We start from the raw sequence: 18,621 nt of genomic DNA, 5'->3' as shown, positions 1-18,621 counted from the left end.
TTTTTGTTGCCCTTTTTCTGAGCAAACGACAGATCTGTCCACATTTGTCACAAGCTGTTGCAATGTTGGAAGTGTGCGATTTCAATAAGAAATTTCCTGACTAGTAAATTAGCATGAAAAATCTGAGTGTTCGGAGCTTTTTTTTTTTAAAAAAAATAATCGGCCCAGTTTCACACACAAACCCCACAAAATTTCTTCTTGTGGAAAGTTTCTTCTTGTTTAATACAGCAATACGATAGTTATTAAAAAGTGGGCTTGCCTTCATTGCCCCCCCCCCCGGCCTGCAAATTTTGTTTTCAGGCTGTTGGAAGAGAATAACAGATTGAGGGCAGAAAGTTGTTTCTGGACGACCAGTCAAGGCATCTGAAACTGCCTGGCCAGACCCATGTTCTACAGTTTATCTGGAAGTGAATGATGGTGGTCTCTTCATTACTGGATGCACAGAGTTAATACATCTGATCCTTTTCCCAGTCAAGGTCTTTTTTCTCCCTCTCCTTCTATCTTCTGTACAACTGGAGAGGACCTATGGAATTTATGACGTGTTGCAAGATTTCCATGGCTGACTTTGGTGCCTTGTGTGTTAAGACCCCCAAGACCTCCCCAAATAATGACACAATTGATGCCAAATTTAGTTTACGGTTATTGGCATACAATTTCCACAGTCCCCCACCATCACCCCCCCTCCTCTATGCTAGGGAAATAAAATTGCAGGAGTTCCCAGTTTCTGTACATACATCAGCAATAGGTACGCTTCAGTCCTTTCTACACCAAAACGGATTCTCTTTCAAACATGCCATCAGGTGGTACAGGCACACAGCTCACACCCGCCTTTAATGAACTTTTCAGCTACTTCAACCACTCCACTTTTTCCACGATCTGCATGTTCTTTTCACTCATTTTCTACAACTAGATGAAATCCATGCTACTCTCGCATCAGAAGGAACCCCACAACCACCACCCCATCCCTCCAAATATTATATATAATATTTTATATATATGATTAATCAGAAAGTCTATATATCTAGCAGGGTATCCTCTCCCCTCTTTTCTGCAGCAAGATTGAACAAGGCACCAACATAGGTGAACACCCACACTACAAACAATTTTTTTGTACTAAGCTTTTCATTATGTCAGAATGCATCTCTTGTAATTTCAATAATAGAAAGCATTCTGTGTTTACCAATCTTGTTGTACTCCTCTTCCTCCTCCTCCTCTTCATCTCAATATTCCCGTGGTTCTTCCTCTCCCCCCCCCTTTTGAGAAAAGGTTTGGGTCATCTGAAAAATCTACCTGCAAGACAGAAGTCACTGGGTTCTTGTGTGGCTTGTCTTTAGCTTCCTCTAGCTTCTTTTTTTCTGTACTAAGCTTTACCAAAACCAGCAGCAGGAGCAGGACGGGACGGAGCAGCCAGCTCGTTGCTCCTTTCCAAGCAGAGCACCCTTTCTGGCTGTTAGGATCCCCTCCTCTTCTTGGTTTTGTAATCCCTGGTTGCACCTCCCTAATGACTGCGCCAGATGTAGCACTGCCATTCACTTCTCTCCTCTTGCAGAGAGAATGAAAAATCCATTTGTGGGACATCTTTTCAGGCTAGTGCCCTACCACGACCAACATTTTAAATTTGGCTTGGCGCCCTGTGATTATACTGGTTTTTGGTATTTTGATGTTCCTTATATTAGTGTGTATTTTATATGTTAAAGTTAAACATTTGTATGGGGAAAAGGTATAAGTTTTTTTTACTCAGAGAGGGACGGAGGAACAGATTAGCTAAGCATGGAAGAGGTAACCGTGTTAGACCAAGGGGTGGAGTTTATGGGCAATCTATCCGGAAGACATTTGTATTTCGAGGAGTTAGTGGTCTGACATGGTTACCCTTCCTGCCTTCTCTTTCTTCTCCCTCTTGATCTCCTGAGCCGTGTATCAGGAGATTTTTAATGCTGGATGTTTTTAGATATGCTGTAAGCCCCCCAGAGTCCCTTGGGAAAGCCAGCCAAATGGGTGGGGTATAAAGATGATGAGGATTTATTTATAAATATAGCTGATGTGCATACAGAAACTGTGCAAAAACTTGCAATGTTTATATTTTAGAAAGATGATTACTACAATCACAGTTGCAAACACTTTCTTTTTGCACTTTCTAAACAGCTAATATTATTGTCCCTTGATAAAATCAGGTTAGCCTGTGGTTTCTTTGACCAAAAAAGCACTAGAAAGCAACATTTGTTAGGGCAGTACAGCATTGACCAGGTGTGAAAGCTGGAGTACTTACAAATGACGCACACAAAAAGTAAGCCACAAAGAGCAACGTGAAGGTGTTTCTTTGTGATGGCTACCTTTGTGCCACAATGTATAATGTGCATATTGGTTGGTATTCCAAACCATTCTTCTCCATGGCATGGCAAAGCCTGAGAAAGGCTTTGCAGTATCACAAAAATGGCTGGGCAGCCAAGTAAAAAAAACAACAAAAAAACAAACAAACAAAAAAAAACAACCACCACCAAGCCAGAAGCACCCTCTGTATGGCAATTATGTGTGCCAGCTCTCACAATCCCATTTCTCAGAAGCAGTCATATGATGAATACAGTGCAAAGTCTCTGAGGTTTATGAGGCTTGTGCTGATCCGCTGCCTAGGCTTTACGTTGCACCTCACTGGGTGACAGCCTATGTAGTTTTCTGCCGCATTGCCCCTCCTAGACAGCATGTTAATCACGTGATTCAGCTTGGACCGGATGACAGAATAGTGGAATTCCCTCTTCTTGTTCAGCTTGCGGAAATCGTCTGCCCTGTGGTTGGCAGCATAGTCTATGGACCTCAGGGATGTCAGCGAGCCCATAGAGCTTGCCCAGGAGCTTGCCCAGCGACCGAGCGCCAGAGGAAGTTGAAGTGGCCTTCCTAGAAATGGGAGCATGGGGTGCTGCAGAAAAAGAATAGCAAGACTGCTACGTTTCAGGGGAAAGTGGTGCTTTAAACAGCTGCGCGGCAGAACTGGAAGGGGAGGAACGTTTTATTGGCATAGAGGTGCTGAGGAGTATTACCTGTGGGTTCCTGATCATCAAAATAGGAAGGCTGCCTCAGGCAGCTGATTTTAGATGCCCTGAGAGGGGCAACGGGTTGTTCATGATTTTAATTTATTATTATCAGATTTTTTATGGACAAGGAGCAGGAGAGCACTGTCCCTCAGACGTTGTGGGGGCCGGACGATATTTTTTGTGGGGAACGAATTCCTATGCCCCACAAATAACCCAGAGATGCATTTTTAATAAAAGGACACATTCTACTCATGTAAAAATGCTGAGATTTCCGGATTGTCCGCAGGCCGGATTTAGAAGGCGATTGGGCCAGATTCGGGCCCCCAGGCCTTAGTTTGCCTACCCATGCGTTTTGTTGCTTTCTGCCTTGTGTACTAAAAGAAACTGGCCACTCCTTTTCCCTCAGCAAAATGTCTTAGATCAGCTCTCAAAAGTTCAGAAGACAAGCATGATTTTATATAGTGGATGTTCCTCAAGTTTGTGCTTCTTCAGATTAATTAAAAGAGCGAAAAGTAGTGTGGCCCTTACCTGTTCTGATTCTCTCCCTATCCTCCACTTTTGCAAAGAAACAGTGGACACTTTAAACATTGCAGTTTTGCTAATTCTTAGAATTTAAGTGCCCTTCCTAGGTTCAGACGGGACGCAGGTGGCTCTGTGGGTTAAACCACAGTGCCTAGGACTTGCCGATCAGAAGGCCGATCAGAAGGTTGGCGGTTCGAATCCCCGCGATGAGGAGGTGAGCTCCCATTGCTCGGTCCCTGCTCCTGCCAACCTAGCAGTTCGAAAGCACATCAAAGTGCACGTAGATAAATAGTGCAAGTAGATAGTAGATAGTTGGCTCCCTCGGCCAATATAGCGAGATGAGCGCCGCAACTCTGCAGTCGGCCACGACTAATGGTCAGGGGTCCCTTTACCTTTACCTTTGTTCAGAAAGTGTTGGTCCTTCACAATTAGTATTGTTTTGTGTTTTTGATTTTTAATTCAAGATTCTTACTGGAAGGTTTTTATTTTATGGGAGCCAAAGTTTGTGAATCACTTAATTTCTTAATTTAAAGCAGTGTAATCTAGTCTCTCTAATCCCCCAGCAGAACTCCAAAACCTGAGGCAACTTTAGTGGAGTTGTTCATTAAAATGTAGCTACCGTCTTCAATGCTGCTTTTAGACAACAAATTGTGGTCATGATGCTATAGCTAAATGGTTATGTCAAGATTCAATCTCCAACATGAACAGGCTTCCACAGAAACAAGATGTGGCATTAAATTTAGCATTTCACAGCCTTACTAGCCCATTAGTAGTCTAAATATAACAATGTATAAAATAAAATTGGGCACTTCTCCTCCTTAGAGCCAGTTGCTTTCAAAGTGAAACTGGCATTTCATTCTCTCATTCAGACATCTGACACCTTTGCAGTTGAAGGATGATTGTTGTTGGAGCCTCCTTTGGAATATTTAGCTGAGATTGGGGGTAGAGTGGTGAATAAGAAACAGAAAAGTTTTACGGGCTTAATTCTTGTTTGTTTGACTGCTGGTTAGAAGACCCAGATGGACAGCTGGTCTTTCCTAGAATCGCCACCCAAAACGCCGGATGTTCTTTGGGAATTAGATTATAGCTTTTTGCCAAAGCTCCTGTATCTTTCTGCTGTGCCTGTGGCTCCCACCTGCATGCTTAAGTCAGCCTTCGCTAACCTGCTGTCTTTCGGCCTGCCAGGTGTGCCTGTGCCTTTAAGGGAAACGCAGGGGTAGAAAGAAATCTGCAGGTGACAATTCCAGGGACAGAAAGGGAAACAATGGAGCCTCAAAGCAGGGTCTGGAGGAGGCTGAAAAGTTGGCGGCCATGGGGTCTTTTGGATTTCCTTGGGGAACCAGGCTATAAGCTTGAATACACGTGTATTCGCAAGATATAGGGGGTTTACTTTATTGGAGGGTGTGTGGTCCCCGTGGGGGGGGGTGTGAAATGGGGAAGCAGAGTCCCTTTAACTCGCTGGAGTTTAAACTGGCCAGGGGGCGGGGCTACGGATCTCTGTTTCTAACACCTGGGGCGTCCTCGGCGTCTTCTCTACTTCCATCTGCCTGGCGCTGCGGGAGGGAGGGTGGCAAGGGGTGCTTGGAGCTCGCTCGCTGCTGCACCTCCTCCTCCTTGGCGAAGGGTGCGCTCCTGGCTCCGCTCAGCATCCGGGCGGAGCGCATCCGTGCTGCGGGACGGCGGAGAGTCCTGGGGTAGGTAGGGTTCTGGCTGGCGATAGGGGCGGATGGGGGGGGCATTTCGGGTGGTGGGATTTGGGTAGCCGCCTCGCCCAGCCAAGCAACTTCGTTGTGGCTTTGGGAATGTGTCGGGTTGGCCCTCGACCTTGGGTCCTTGGTTTCAGGAGGAAGGGCTGCTCCGCGGAGGTAGAGCTTTGCGGTGGGGGGGGGGGAGAGGCCAGGGTTACTCTACCCGCAGTATTTCCAGGCAGGGCTGGGGAAAGAGTCGGGTCAGAAAATGCGAAGAGCACGTGTGGGGTTGGGCCGGGGGAGGGTAGTCCCAATCGCGCGATTTTTAGGGGGCGGGAGCCAGGCGCCCCCACGCAGGGAACCCCGTCCCGCCCCGAGTGCCGCCGGGACCCGGCTTGGACTAGCCGCCGCGCGTCCCAGACCAGCGTGGGGGAGCGGGATTTGCCTGCCGACCAAGCTTCTCCTGGCAAGGGCATGCTGGGGCGAAGGGCAGTCCCGCTTGGCTCTGGTGGCCAGGCTGAGTTGACGCGCGGAACCCTTCCCGCCCTGGGCACGTTGGTGGCGAGGGCAGCGCCTGGCGCGGTGGGTTGTGTTGGTGGGTTGTGTTGGCCGCGCGCACCCCAGCGCAAATAAAGGACGCAAAGCTGCTGTGTCTTGGTCCCCCCCCATTTTTTCGGCTTGAGCGCCCCACGTCCCATCCCTTCCTCCTTGATGCCTTTAGCTTCTGTGGGGTAGTTGAGGTGCAGGCAGAAGTTCCACAGGATAATCCTTGGGTAGGGTTGGGAATGTCCCGTTGTCTGATGCTATGGTGGGCTCCTCACAGTCAGTACCGAACTCTGGATGCATCTGTGGTCAGATTTGGTACAGCGCAGCGCCTCTTATGTTGTGTTCTTGGTTTTCCTCGAAATGTTTCTTTTCTGGAGCCCAACTGCTAACCCAGAGCAGCTGGAGAGGAGCAGGAACTTTTGTCACTATGGGGCGCAAGTCTTTAGAAATCTTAAGGGCTGCACTGCTTGCATGGGCAGGACAGGACTGCTTCTCAATCCCAGTTGCTGCAAACCGCAGGGGGGGGGGAGAGTTGCTCTTGTGTTCCTGTCCTGTTTGTGGGTTTCCCTTAAGGAGCATCTGGGTGGCCACTGTGAACAGGATGATGTAGTAGAGGGGCCAGTGGCCAGATCCAGTAGACTCCTCTTACTTTCTTCTGTAAATACTTTATCTGCTCTGAATCTTCCTGCATTGGTTCCTGCACGAGTTCTGGTGTTATGAGAGAGGGAGAATAACATTTTTCCTACCCACTTTCTGCAAGTCTTGCAGGATTTTAGAACTTCTGGTTCCATTGCCTCTAAGTTGCTTTTTCTCTAAACTTGTTTCAAAGTTCTGAAAGCTGCATATTTTCCTCCTAGGGAAGTTGTTCCATTGATACGGCTGATCTTACGAAAACGTCCTGCTTGCATTCCCTTATGTACCTGGCAGCAAAGCAAGCGTTTTGCTCTGTTGGGTTAAAGGTGTCATTTGAAAATAATTCCTCCCCTTTCTCCTAGATTTTTTCCATTCAAAGTGCAATAATGCAATTTTCCCCACATTTTCCCCCAACACCCTGTGTTGGACCTTTGCCAACATAGTGCCCCCTGAGATGTTTTGGGCTATACCAGGTTGGCGAAGCCTTCTCTAGAACCTGGGTTTGGCTGAGTCTATCAGTGGTCAGTGGTTTGAATAGCCAAATAGAACTTCCTGTTGAAGGAGCAGTCTACCTCTGAATACCAACTGCTGGGGAGCCACTTAAGAACATCCAGGGGGATCAGGTTAGTCCTTGATGGAAGCAGCGTGCTGGACAGATACACCTTGGCTCTGACAGAGAAGGGATCCTCTTTTGAGCAGAGGCCTCACTGTGCAGCAGCTTTCACCAAGTTTGTGTCTTCCAAGTGTTTCAGATTGCAACTCCCACAAGGCCCATCATCCTGACTGGACCTGCTGGGAGTTGTTCAAACCATTCACCATGGTTCTCCTATAAGCCCTTTCTGTTATTCATTTTGTTAAGAATAGGATTGTTAAAAGCAGATTGTGAATACCAACAGACCCATCAGATGGCGATGGGGATTTCATAGAATTAGAAGGGACCTGAAGGGTCATCTAGTCCAACCCCCTGCAATGCAGGAATCCCAACTAAAGCATCCATGATGGCCACCCAACCTCTACTGAAAAACCTCCAAGCAAGGAGAGCCCACATACCTCTCAAAGCAGGCTGTCCCACTGTCTAAAGACAGGCTAGACATACCCAGCTGCTTCAACCGTTCCTCCTAAGACTTGGTTTCTAGACCCTTGATCATCTTGGTTGCCCTCCTTGGCACAGGTTCCAGCTTGTCAACATCCTTCTTAAATTGTGGTGGCCAGAATTGCACAGTATTCCAGGTGTGGTCTGTCCAAGGCAGAATAGCAAGGAACTATTCCTTCCCTTGATCTGGACACTATACTTCTGTTGATGCTGCCTGGAACAGTGTTAGCTTTGTTGTTGTTGCTGCTGCATCACACTGTTGACTCATGTTAAGCATGTGGTCCACCCTTGATTGGTGGAAAGAGAGGAAACGGTGTCAAAAATACAGCCACAGACTAAAGACTTGGCTATACAGATGCATATACAATGTTTTAAGTGCACTGTACAAATGTGACACTAGATGGCGAGGGTGAGCTTATGTCAAATTCAATATATTTTTCAAAACACTTTAAAAAAGTATTTTCTTTTTTCACTTTTTATTTTCAGTGTTTCAAAAACAAAACAAAACTTTTTTTACACACACACACACACACCACACACGCCTACATTAAACCACAGTCCATATCAGTACCTTTATGGGGTTCCCTGAACCCCCGGACTTCCCTCCACGCCTCCCTTGGCTTCCAAAATTTATCTTCCTTTTTAAACTGTATCTAATTGCATTTATCCAAATTATGGTACTTCATTTTTATCCTTTGTTATTTTAAATTACAAGTGCTATGTCAATCCTGCCAACATTTTAAAATGTTTACAGTGTTCTTTACTATATTCTTTAGAGGTATGTCATTGTTTAGTAAATTTCTTAAACTCTTTGTGCCTGATTTTCCCGGTCAGCCTTGTCATCTAAGCATAGTCCATCATCTTCATTATCCATTCTCCTTTCAATGGGGCTCTTTTTTCTTTCCATCCCTGGGCAAGTAGTATTCTTGCCGTTGTCATCGCATACATAAACAGTACTTTCTTATCCTTCGGTAATTCTTCTCCTACCAAACCTAATAAAAAGGCCTCTGGTAATTTTAAAATATGTGTTTTATTAGTGTGTTTTTTATGTGTATCTAGATTCCACCTTAGAGCTTTTCCAATATTCCTCTTTTAGATTGCCAAAGCGCCCCAAGCCTCTGAGCACCATAGGTTCTGCCTCTCCCTTTAGAGGACAGGCTTCGTGCTAGCAGAACGTTTCCTGGCGTTCTTCTCACAGGACTGTATTAGCAGGGATGTATCCCAAGACGCCTGATGCAGTGCTTCTGGAAGATGGAGGGGAACTCCCAAGCCATGGCCTGTTCCATCATGAAGCTGTTCCATCATGAAGCAGTGGCCCTCCAAGGTAGGTGGCATTGTGGGTCTTCTTCCAGGCAGGTGGAGCTTCTGCTGAAAAGTCCTAAGGCAGGCCGGCCTTCCAGCTGGGGTTGGGCACATGAGGCTGGGTATCTTCAGAGGGTCAGGAAGCACACACACATGCCCATCCTTCCTCCTGAGTTTCTGAAATGTGGCAAAACTAAATATTTTTTAATGTCTTTTTTATTAACGATTTCTTGGTTTAAAAAAGTATGTGCAATGTTTCTTTATTCAAGTTACATTTTCTACAGGTCAGTTTCATTTGTTTTTTAAAAATGTATTTTTGTAAAGATTTTCTTGATTTACAAAGGTATGTGCAATGTCTCTGTCTTGTATCCCCCCCCCCACGTAACACATTTTCCCCACATTTGTTGAGACATTAGGAAGAATAGGGGGAAAGAGGTGGAGGAGGGGAAAGATGAGTCTGGGTGGGGTGGGGGTGATTCTATTTTACTTAATATATGTGGGGTTTGGTGTCAGCGTTGCTGTTCGCTTGTCTTCCTTTGGTGGTGAGAGAGGTTGGGGTTGGCCTAGGGTGTGGCTGTTCATTTGTAGTTGGCTTTGGTGGTCTTTGTTTTCATGTGTGAGTCGGGTGGGTGTGTGTTTTGGATCAGTTAGCCATATTGATTTGTATTCTTTTGGTGGATTTTTGTCATTGTCTTGTTGGGCTATATATGTGATAAAGGGGAGTCATACCGGGGTGAAAGTGTCTCTTCTATTTGTTCCTGTGTCAGTTTCAGTTTATTGGTTAATTTTTCTAGTAGGACTAGAAAAATATAGGACTATTTTCCCATAGTTTTTGGTACCATTGGTCCATGTTTACTCCTGACAGATCTCTCAAGTGTCTGGTTATGACGTTTCTGGCTGCTGAGCGTAGTTGGGTTATGAGTTCTTTGTGGTGTAAGTGTTTATGGGGTCTGGTGCTGTCATCTGCAAAGAGTCCAAATTTGTAGGTTTTGCCTTTTATTTCCACTCCCTTGATGTCTGTGGCTGCTCAGATTCAGATTTCTAAAGGTTCCAGTGCCAGAATAAATAAGAAGAGAGACAATGGAAATCCTTGTTTTGTGCCTTTTTGGAATGCTATGGTATTGGAGTCCCAGTTGTTAGTCCTCCATATTGCTGAGGCTTGGAAGTATATTTGTTTGAGGATTTGTAGGAAATTGGGGCCAAATTTCATATTAGTACTGCTAATAGGTATTTCCACTCTAAGCAGTCCAAAGCATTGAGGATGTTTATGGACATAATTGTCAGTGGGCATTTAGTTGCAATCATGCACTGTGTGCAATCATGTTCAGTAGTTTACTGATGGGGTCTGTTATATTGCGACCAGGGACAAATCCAGTCTGGTCTGGGGCTATTAATTTGTGTAGGAAAATTTTTAGGCGGATTGCCAAGTTTGGTGCGAATATCTTGTAATCTTCGTTTATTAATGAGATTAGGCGTTCTGAATCTACTTTGAGGCTGTCTTTCAGTGGTTTTGGGATGGACAATACTTTGGAGTAGGTCCAGGTTTTGGGGATGGGCCCCCCTTTTATGATATCATTGAATAGGCGGGTCATGTAGGGCATCAGGGGTTTTTTGAATTTCCTATAGAATTCTGCTGTAAAGCCATTTGGGCTTGGAGCTTTGTGTGGCTTGAGGTTTTTGAGGACCATATCTATTTCCTCTGGGGTGATAGGACTGTCCATGAATTCCTGTTCCTCATCCATTAAGGTAGGAATGGTCAGTCCTTGAGTTTATATATGAAGTGGTGCATTTTCTTTTTATGGACTTTCCCAATTTATGCCATACAGACATAATTACATGTAATTGCTTTTAAGCTAGCTATCTTGCTTATCTACAGTATAGGGTGATTCCCTGCCAACCCGTCTGGGTTGCCCCGTGTCTCTCACCTTGTATTGTCTATCAAACCAATGGAATTGCACTGAGCTAGAGTGTGGTGGGTGGGGGAGTAGGGAGTTAGAATTAGATTTTAGAATTGGGGGGGGGGTTAGATTGCTGAAAATATCCTCTATGTAGCCATATAGGTTTTTATTTGGGGTATCTTGGGCCATCTGGGGTTTAGGTGTTTGGTCCTAGGTCTCAGCTGGCATGGAGGGCCTTGTTTTCACAGGACTGTATTTGCAGGTATGTATCCCAAGACACCTGATGCGCTACTTCTGGAAGATGGAGGGGCTATACCCAGCCATGGCCTGGTCGATCATGGAGCTGCTCTTCTCATCAGCTGGTATGGTGTTGAAGTTCCTTGCCACCCAGAATGCAGTGGCCCTACAAGGTAGGTGGCATTGTGGGTCTTCTTCCAGGAGGGTGGAAGTCCTAAGGCCTTCCAGATGGGGTTAGGCACAGGAGGCTGGGTATCTTCAGAGGGTCAGGAAGTACACACATGCCCATCCTTCTTCCTGAGTTTCTTAAATTTGGTGAAACTGTTAATATGTGAGCTTAGCAAAATGAGTAATTCCTTTTTAACTAGGCCTTTGTCTTTTAACCAACTGTGGACTTCTAAGGTGGGCGGGATGTGGGTTTCCTTTCAATTCCCCCCAAACATTTAATATGTACTGATTTGAACAATAATATTCAATCTAGTTCAAAATAAGTAGAATATCCTAAAGCTAGAAACAATGGCCTAGGGGCTATACTAGACATTATTACCCGAAAGTCAATTTGATTTATTTATCTGGTTATCACAGCAAACACTGCTGTTTTAGTGCAGGAACTCACATTGTGCGCCCTCTGAATTAAGGGGGGTTTGACCTGTTTTAGGTTCAATAATGTGAACAGTTCTAGTGTGTGTCCATGTCTTACTAAACACATAACAATGTGGTGTACAAGTTAATTGAAACAATGACTTTAGTACAGTAGTTTATTGTACAAAACTCACACAAACGTACATTAGTAATGGATATGACCTCCACTATTTTTAAGCAGCGTTTGAACACAGTTTGGCATGGAGTCTACTATTTTTGAACAGTTACTGTTGATTTTTGGATCCCTGTACCACACTTGAATCAGTGCCTGAATGTGTTTCTCCATAGTCGTACAGTCTACAGCACGGAGGTGACTTTTGCATATAGCCCACAAATACTCAATGGGATTTACATCCAGGGAATTCCCTGGCCAATCAAGTACCTGTATTTGTTGCTTTGCCATGAATTTCTTCACAACTTTTGATGTGTGACAGGGGGCTAGGTCCTGCTCCAGTATCCCAGTACCGTCAGGATACTTCTTTTCCAGCTCTGGAGTAACTATCTTTCATAGTACCATTGGTGGGACATATATTCAGGATACCTTCCTATAATGACCAACATTTCAAAATTGGCTTGGCAACCTGTGATTATACTTCTATTTGGTATTTTGATGATGCTTATATTAGTGTGTATTTTATACTGTTATATTAAAATTAAACATTTAATTTTAAAATTAATTTAATTTAATTAAATTAATTTTAAAATTAAACATTTGTATGGAAAAACGGGGAAAAGAAATTTTACTCAGAGAGGGAAGGAGGAACAGATTAGCTAAGCATGGAACAGGTTACAGTGTTAGACCAAGGGTGGAGTTTATGGGCAATCAATCCGGAAGACATTTGTATTTCAAGGAGTTAGTGGTCTGACATGGTTACCCTTCCTGCCTTCTCTTTCTTCTCCACTCCACACACTCCGGTTCTTTCTTACGAGTCAAGTCGGTCAGTGTTGCAGCTAGTGGTGCTGCCCAGGGACTCTCTGAGGGGGTTATGATCCCTGCCTTCAGCATCTCCTGCACCACGTTGCGGATTTTATCCATGTATGCCCCAGTTATCCTCTAAGGGGTCACTGCAATGGGTTTAGCATCTCCAGTGTCTATGCAATGGACCACTCCCTTTGCTATTCCTTGAACATTACTAAAGACGGCTTTGTATTTTTGTAGGATACTTCCTACCTCCTCCCGCTGTGATTGGGTTAATGACGGGGCTAGATTCACTTCTGATTACACCGTTGCTCCCCTCTCCCTTCCCAGCACAGTATGTCATCTGTTTCTTCTGAGTCCTCTCTTATAGCATATAGAGCCCAGCTTTCTGTTCTATGGTAGGGTTTTAGCGTGTTCACATGACTCATTTTGGACCCAATCTTGTACGGTCTCTCCCAGGCTAACTGCGATTTATTTTCCTTTATTGGCCTTAGCAGCAACACTTCATCTTCTGGCCGAAAGGTTCTCTCTCTGGCCCTTTTATCATACCAGACTTTTTGCTTTGACTGGGCGGCTTTTGAATTTTCTTCTGCTATTTCTAAGCAATGGTGTAAAGTGTTTTGCAGTTTATACAGATATTCCATTACTGAATTTGGATCACTATCTGGGTGATCCTCCCAATTCATTCAGAGTAGATCTAAAGGTCCTTTGACCTTGCGCCCTAGTAAAAGTTCAAAGGGATTTTACCCAGTACTCTCTTGTGGAATGGGCGGTTCCAAGATGGCGACGGCTTAGCAAGCAGGCTTCGGAGCTCCACAGATAACAGGATTGTAATTAGCATTGATTGCCACCCAGGAAAGTAATCCACATTGGACCAGTGCTTTGTGATGAACTTTCTGCTTGTAAATACATCCATAACTTGAAGCAAAAATTACCATATTTTTGCTCCATAGGGTGCACCGGACCATAAGGCGCACCTAGTTTTTAGGGGGGGAAATCAAGAAAACAAATCTTATTTCCCCCCCCCCAGCCCCAAAGAGCAGTGTGCAGGCTGCGCGCAACCTCTCCCTACCGGAGGGGTGCACACGGTTATGGCACAAGCCAAGACAGCGCTGTCTTGGCTTCCTCTTTAGCTGCGCACAACTTCTCCAGCTGGGAGAGGCTGCGCGGGACACAAGCCAAGGCAGCCAGCAGGATCCACCGCACTCACTGTTTTGGCTTCCTCTTTAGTCCTGCTCAACCTCTCCCTGCCAAAGGGGTTACGCGCGGCAAACTCTCCCTGCCGGAGGGGTTACGCACAGCTATGTCACAAGACAAGGCAGCCAGCAGGATGGATCCTGCTTGCTGTTTTGGCTTCCTCTTTAGCCCCGTGTAGCCTCTCCTTGCTGGAAGGGTTGCAAACGGCTATGGCACAAGCCAAGGCAGCCAGCAGGATGGATCCCGTTTGCTGTTTTGGGTTTCTCTTTAGCCCCGTGCAGCCTCTCCCTACTGCGAGAGGCTGCGTGGGGCTATAGAAGCTATAGCCATGTACAGCTTCTCCCTGCCAGAGGGACTGTGCACAGCTATCCCTGAAGCCTGGGGAGTGAGAGGTGTGCACCGACGCCTCTCGCTCTCCAGGCTTCAGCGAAAGCAACGCAAAGCCTTTGGAGCTGAAGCCAAGGAAGCATTCGCTCCATAGGACACACACGCATTTCCCCTCAATTTTTGGAGGGCAAAAAGTGTGTCCTATAGAGCGAAAAATACGATATATGTCGCTTTTACCGATCTAAAGTCAGCTTTCGATACGGTCCCATTGCATTGTGGCAAAAATTGGAAAAGACAAATATAGACCTCCATCTATTATTTCTCACCAAAACATATACAGACACATGAATACACGTAAAGGTGGATCTGGCTGGCCATGTCACCACTAGAATTAAGACCATTACTGGAGTCAAACAGGGATGCATTTTGGCACCTTTCCGGTTTAATTTTTATATTAATGACATGGTTAAAGAACTGGAGGGCCTACAGTTTGCCCCTGTCACAATTCTTGACCAAAACTGTCACAATTCTTGACCAAAAAAAGAGAAAATATATGAACAAGATGTGATGTGGAAACAGCAAGATAAGACTGGATAGAATTATGAACTCTGTTTGGACTGATTTGGACTGATTTGGACATTAACACAGTAGCAAGAAGATGATAAGAATCCCCCTTTGGATCTTGAAGTATGGGTCCCCCCCAACAAAATTTAAAATTTGGCTTTGTAATTCGGAATTTATGTGATATGATTTAATTTGATGCGATTGGCCAGTTAATAAAAATTTATTAAAAAAACAAAAAACAAAACCCCTCAGTATTAATGTATGCTGATGACCTAGTACTTGTATCTAGAACCCAGGTGGGCCTGAGACGGCTGCTTGCAAAATTGAGTTCATATTGCACGAGGAATGCTTTATCTATAAACTATGATAAGACGCAGGTCATTTTATTTGGGAAGCATTCTAAAAAGCATGTTTGGCACCTGGATTAACACATCATAAACCAAGTAAATACGTTTAAATATCTGGGATTGACTTATTCAGAAATGGCATCTTGGAATACACAGCTATCCAATATTAAATTGCAAGCCTTTAAATAAGCAAAAGCTATTCTGAAATTCGCTGCCTGTAAAGGTGGAAATCTGGTCAACCCAGCTCTATCTGTGTATAAAGCAAAAACAATAGCCCAGATTTTATATGGTGCAGAGGTTTGGGGTACCTCAAAGGTCTCTGTTTTGGAACCCCCACAGAATTATTTTTTAAGAGTTTACCCAAAGAGTTTTTAAAGAGTTTTTTAGGAGTTTACCCAAAGACGTGCAATCTGCCATGGTCAGGTTGGAAATTCGCATGTTGAGCATAGAGAGCCAAATATATAAAGGAATTCTCTGTTACTGGTTTAGAGTTCAACAGATGGACAACACTAGGCTACCAAAAAAATGCCTGATTGAGCTCTCAAATGGATTACCCCTTAAAAACTGGGTACATCATGCTGCCCAACTGATGGGCAAATATGACCTCTCAGTGACTGAGATTAAAGAACTTCCCTTATATTCCCAGAAAAATACCTTTAAACGAACCATAAGGGCAGTGGCAACTAAAAACGATCTAAACTCTATGTACACATCTACATGCGCCCCATTGTATTTTAAACTTAGAGAGGCCAATGAACATACATCTTATTTTAATGAATTGACTTTTGTACAACTTTAGAAAGCTTTTACAGAGTTACGATTAAATACAGAGGCATACCAAAAAACAAACGTGTTTGCATTAGGGGATGTTCTGAAGTAGAGGACCTTATGATTTATACTTGCACTGTCACTTATATAATGATGCAAGAAAAAGATTTTTAGTACCTATAATGACAAGGTCCCCTGGCCAGAACCCCTCTGACATGATTTTATATCTCCTCGCAGACACAGATAAGTATGTGACCTGGCGTGTAGCACTTTTTGCAACCGCTGATAGTAAAATTAGAACAAATTATATAGCCAAGGTAGCCATCAACGGTAAAGTTTGGCTTTTGTATTTTCCTGTCCTATACCTTCTCTTTGGCAAATATCACATGACCGTCAATATACCTTGATTTGTTTCCCCATGCCTGGCCAGTAGAAGTTCTGTGCAACCCTTTGTTTAGTGCGCGTTATTCTCATGTGTGCACAAAAATGCTATTATGGGCTTGTTGCAAAATCTTTTCTCTATAGGTATGAGGGATTACCAGTTGTTCACGGATTCCTCCCCCCCCCCCATACAGTGTGGCAAGGAGTTCCCTATACAACAACCCATTTTCTTCACAGAATCTCTCTGGGCGTTCAGGGGTTAAAGGAGTGGCAGACTTAGCCACCTCAAAACAACTGTTTAACCTAACACCCCCCTTTTGCTGCTGAGCAAAACTAGCTTTATGGGTTTCTGCTCTGCCCAAACCTTCCAGGAGCGGTTTCCTAGCCGTGCCTCCACTGGCAACTGTTTCAGTTTCCTCAGTATCGGGGGATTCTAGGCCCCTCTTTGAGCGAGGACCTACAAATGCACTCTTAACATGCTCTAGGAGATCCCAGCCGATAAGAACTGCTGCTGGAACTTCCTCAGAAATGGTTCTTTGGCAATTCCTTTTAATTTTACTGTTTTCTCAGGTATTAGTTTAGTGGTGGAAATTATGTCTGGATGGACGATTGTAATCTGTGAGCCAGTGTCTCTTAACCCAAGATACTTTTTATCATCAACCCAGATGTTTTCCCCAGCATTTCTCAAGAGGAAACTATCCTGTTTAATCAAGTAACATTGTACCACACGAGCCTCAAAATTTTCCTCAGGCTGAGGCCTAGCTAAAACCTCGGTTTCCTTGGCAACCTGCCTAGCCTCTTCATGCTGCACTGAGTGGATACAATAAGTCTGTTTTTGAGAACCAGAATTGACAGTTTTACCCTTTCCATCCCCGCAGTCCAAACTCGTGGCCTAATTTACCACATGTCCAGCACTTTATTTCCCTGTACCCAGTATAATTAGTCTTATTTCCTTTTCCTTCAGTGGGACCAATGTTAGTCAGGGCCTTGTCGGTTGGACTTTTAGTTTGTGGCATATTTCCCTTATTTGTCACTGAGGTAGGGCTTTCCTTGGCATATTGAAATTTGTTTTTGGGGAACTCCCACACTTTTCCACCAAAGTTCGGACCATCAAATCCATGGTCTCTAATTTAATTAATTTGGTCAGCTATTGTGGCTGTCTCCTGTATAGTTTTGGGATGTCGTTCTTTTACCAGATATTTCAATTTCTCATTGATGGTTGTATAAAATTGTTTGAGCACTATAATTTCCCTCATTTTCTGCGCCCTCCTACTGTAGCCACTTTGTGAGGTAATTTGAAATTTTAGCTCCAAGTTGAGCAAATGTTTCTTCCCTCACTTTTGCCACACTCCTGAACAAAGTTCTTTCTTAACTGTTCTGAGGTAATTCCAAATCGGGTGTAAATTAATTGTTTAAACATGTCAAAATTTCTAGACTATATCTATATTTCTAGATATATTTTGGCGAAGGTTCCACTAATTCTAGCCCTTAATATTATCATTCTTTCCTCATCTTTTATTGGGAAATCTTTGCATGCTCTTTCAAATGAGACGATAAAAGCCTCCGGATTATCCTTCTCTTTGAACTCAGGAAAACGCTTGAGTTCTATCTTAACCTGACTTTGACCATTTGTGCTATTATTATTATTTTGGTTTTCCACAGATGCCAATTCCATTTCCCGCATTTCTAACTGAAACTGCATCTATTTTCCCCTCAGACGGTACTGCTCCCTTTCTCTTTCTTTTCTTGTTCAGCCTTAATTTTCTCTCTAATTTAAATTTGTATTCCTGTTCCAACTTCCATTTTTCAAGTTCTAAAGACAGTCTAGGCTCTACTGCCTCAGGGAATTTCTGATATCTCCTCTAAACTCTTCCCTTGTCCCTGAGGATTCCCATTTTCCTCTCCCTCGGAGCTTTCATAGGTTGGTTCCATCACAAGGTTTCTTGACTTTTTGGGTGGCATATTGAGCACTTGTGGTCTGACAGCGAAATAGTCAGTTGAGAGATATTCCCCCCCCCTAAATTATTCTTTCTGCCTAGGTTTTCTTTTAGACTTTGGCCTTGAAGCCTTGAAGCCTTGCACTGGGTCTTCACACTGGCCCTGCACAGACACTTCCTCCAACCCCCCTCTCATTCCAGTGGGGTGTTTGTGTGTGAGTATAAACACAGTTGGAAATTGGGGCCAAATTTCATGTTAGTACTGCTAATAGGTATTTCCACTCTAAGCAATCCAAAGCACTGAGGATATTTAGGGACGTAATTGTCAGCGGCCGTTTTGTTGCTGTGCTGTGTTCAATCACATTCAGTAGTTTCCTGATGGGGTCTGTTATATTGTGACCAGGGACGAAGCCAGTCTGTTCTGGGGCTACTAACTTGTGTAGGAATTTTTTTTAGGCCTTTGGCCAAGTTTGATGTGAATATCTTGCAGTCTTGGTTCATTAATGAGATTGGGTGGCCTGATTCTACTTTGAGGCTGTTGTTCAGTGGTTTTGGGATGGAGACTATTTTGGGGTAGGTCCAGGATTTGGGGAA

General features: G+C 44.2%; 1 protein-coding gene across 4 annotated transcripts in view; it reads left to right on the top strand.

Annotated features, from left to right (window-relative positions):
* Nucleotides 1-9,468: 9,468 nt before the first annotated feature.
* Nucleotides 9,469-18,621, top strand: part of LOC309362013 (putative G-protein coupled receptor 34) — a 302,268-nt gene continuing 293,115 nt past the window's right edge. For 2 of the 4 annotated variants that reach the window (XM_081897466.1, XM_081897467.1), the window contains exon 1: nt 9,469-10,397. The gene's annotated coding sequence lies outside the window, so the exon portion shown is untranslated. Of the gene's footprint in view, nt 10,398-17,541; nt 18,012-18,621 lie in introns of those variants that run through there. The other 2 variants (XM_081897465.1, XM_081897469.1) reach the window with 2 other exon arrangements.

The sequence above is a fragment of the Podarcis melisellensis genome (genome assembly GCF_964234715.1).
Source record: "Podarcis melisellensis genome assembly, chromosome: Z".
NCBI classification, from domain to species: Eukaryota; Metazoa; Chordata; class Lepidosauria; order Squamata; family Lacertidae; genus Podarcis; species Podarcis melisellensis.
This window is presented reverse-complemented; position numbering and strand designations above follow the sequence as displayed.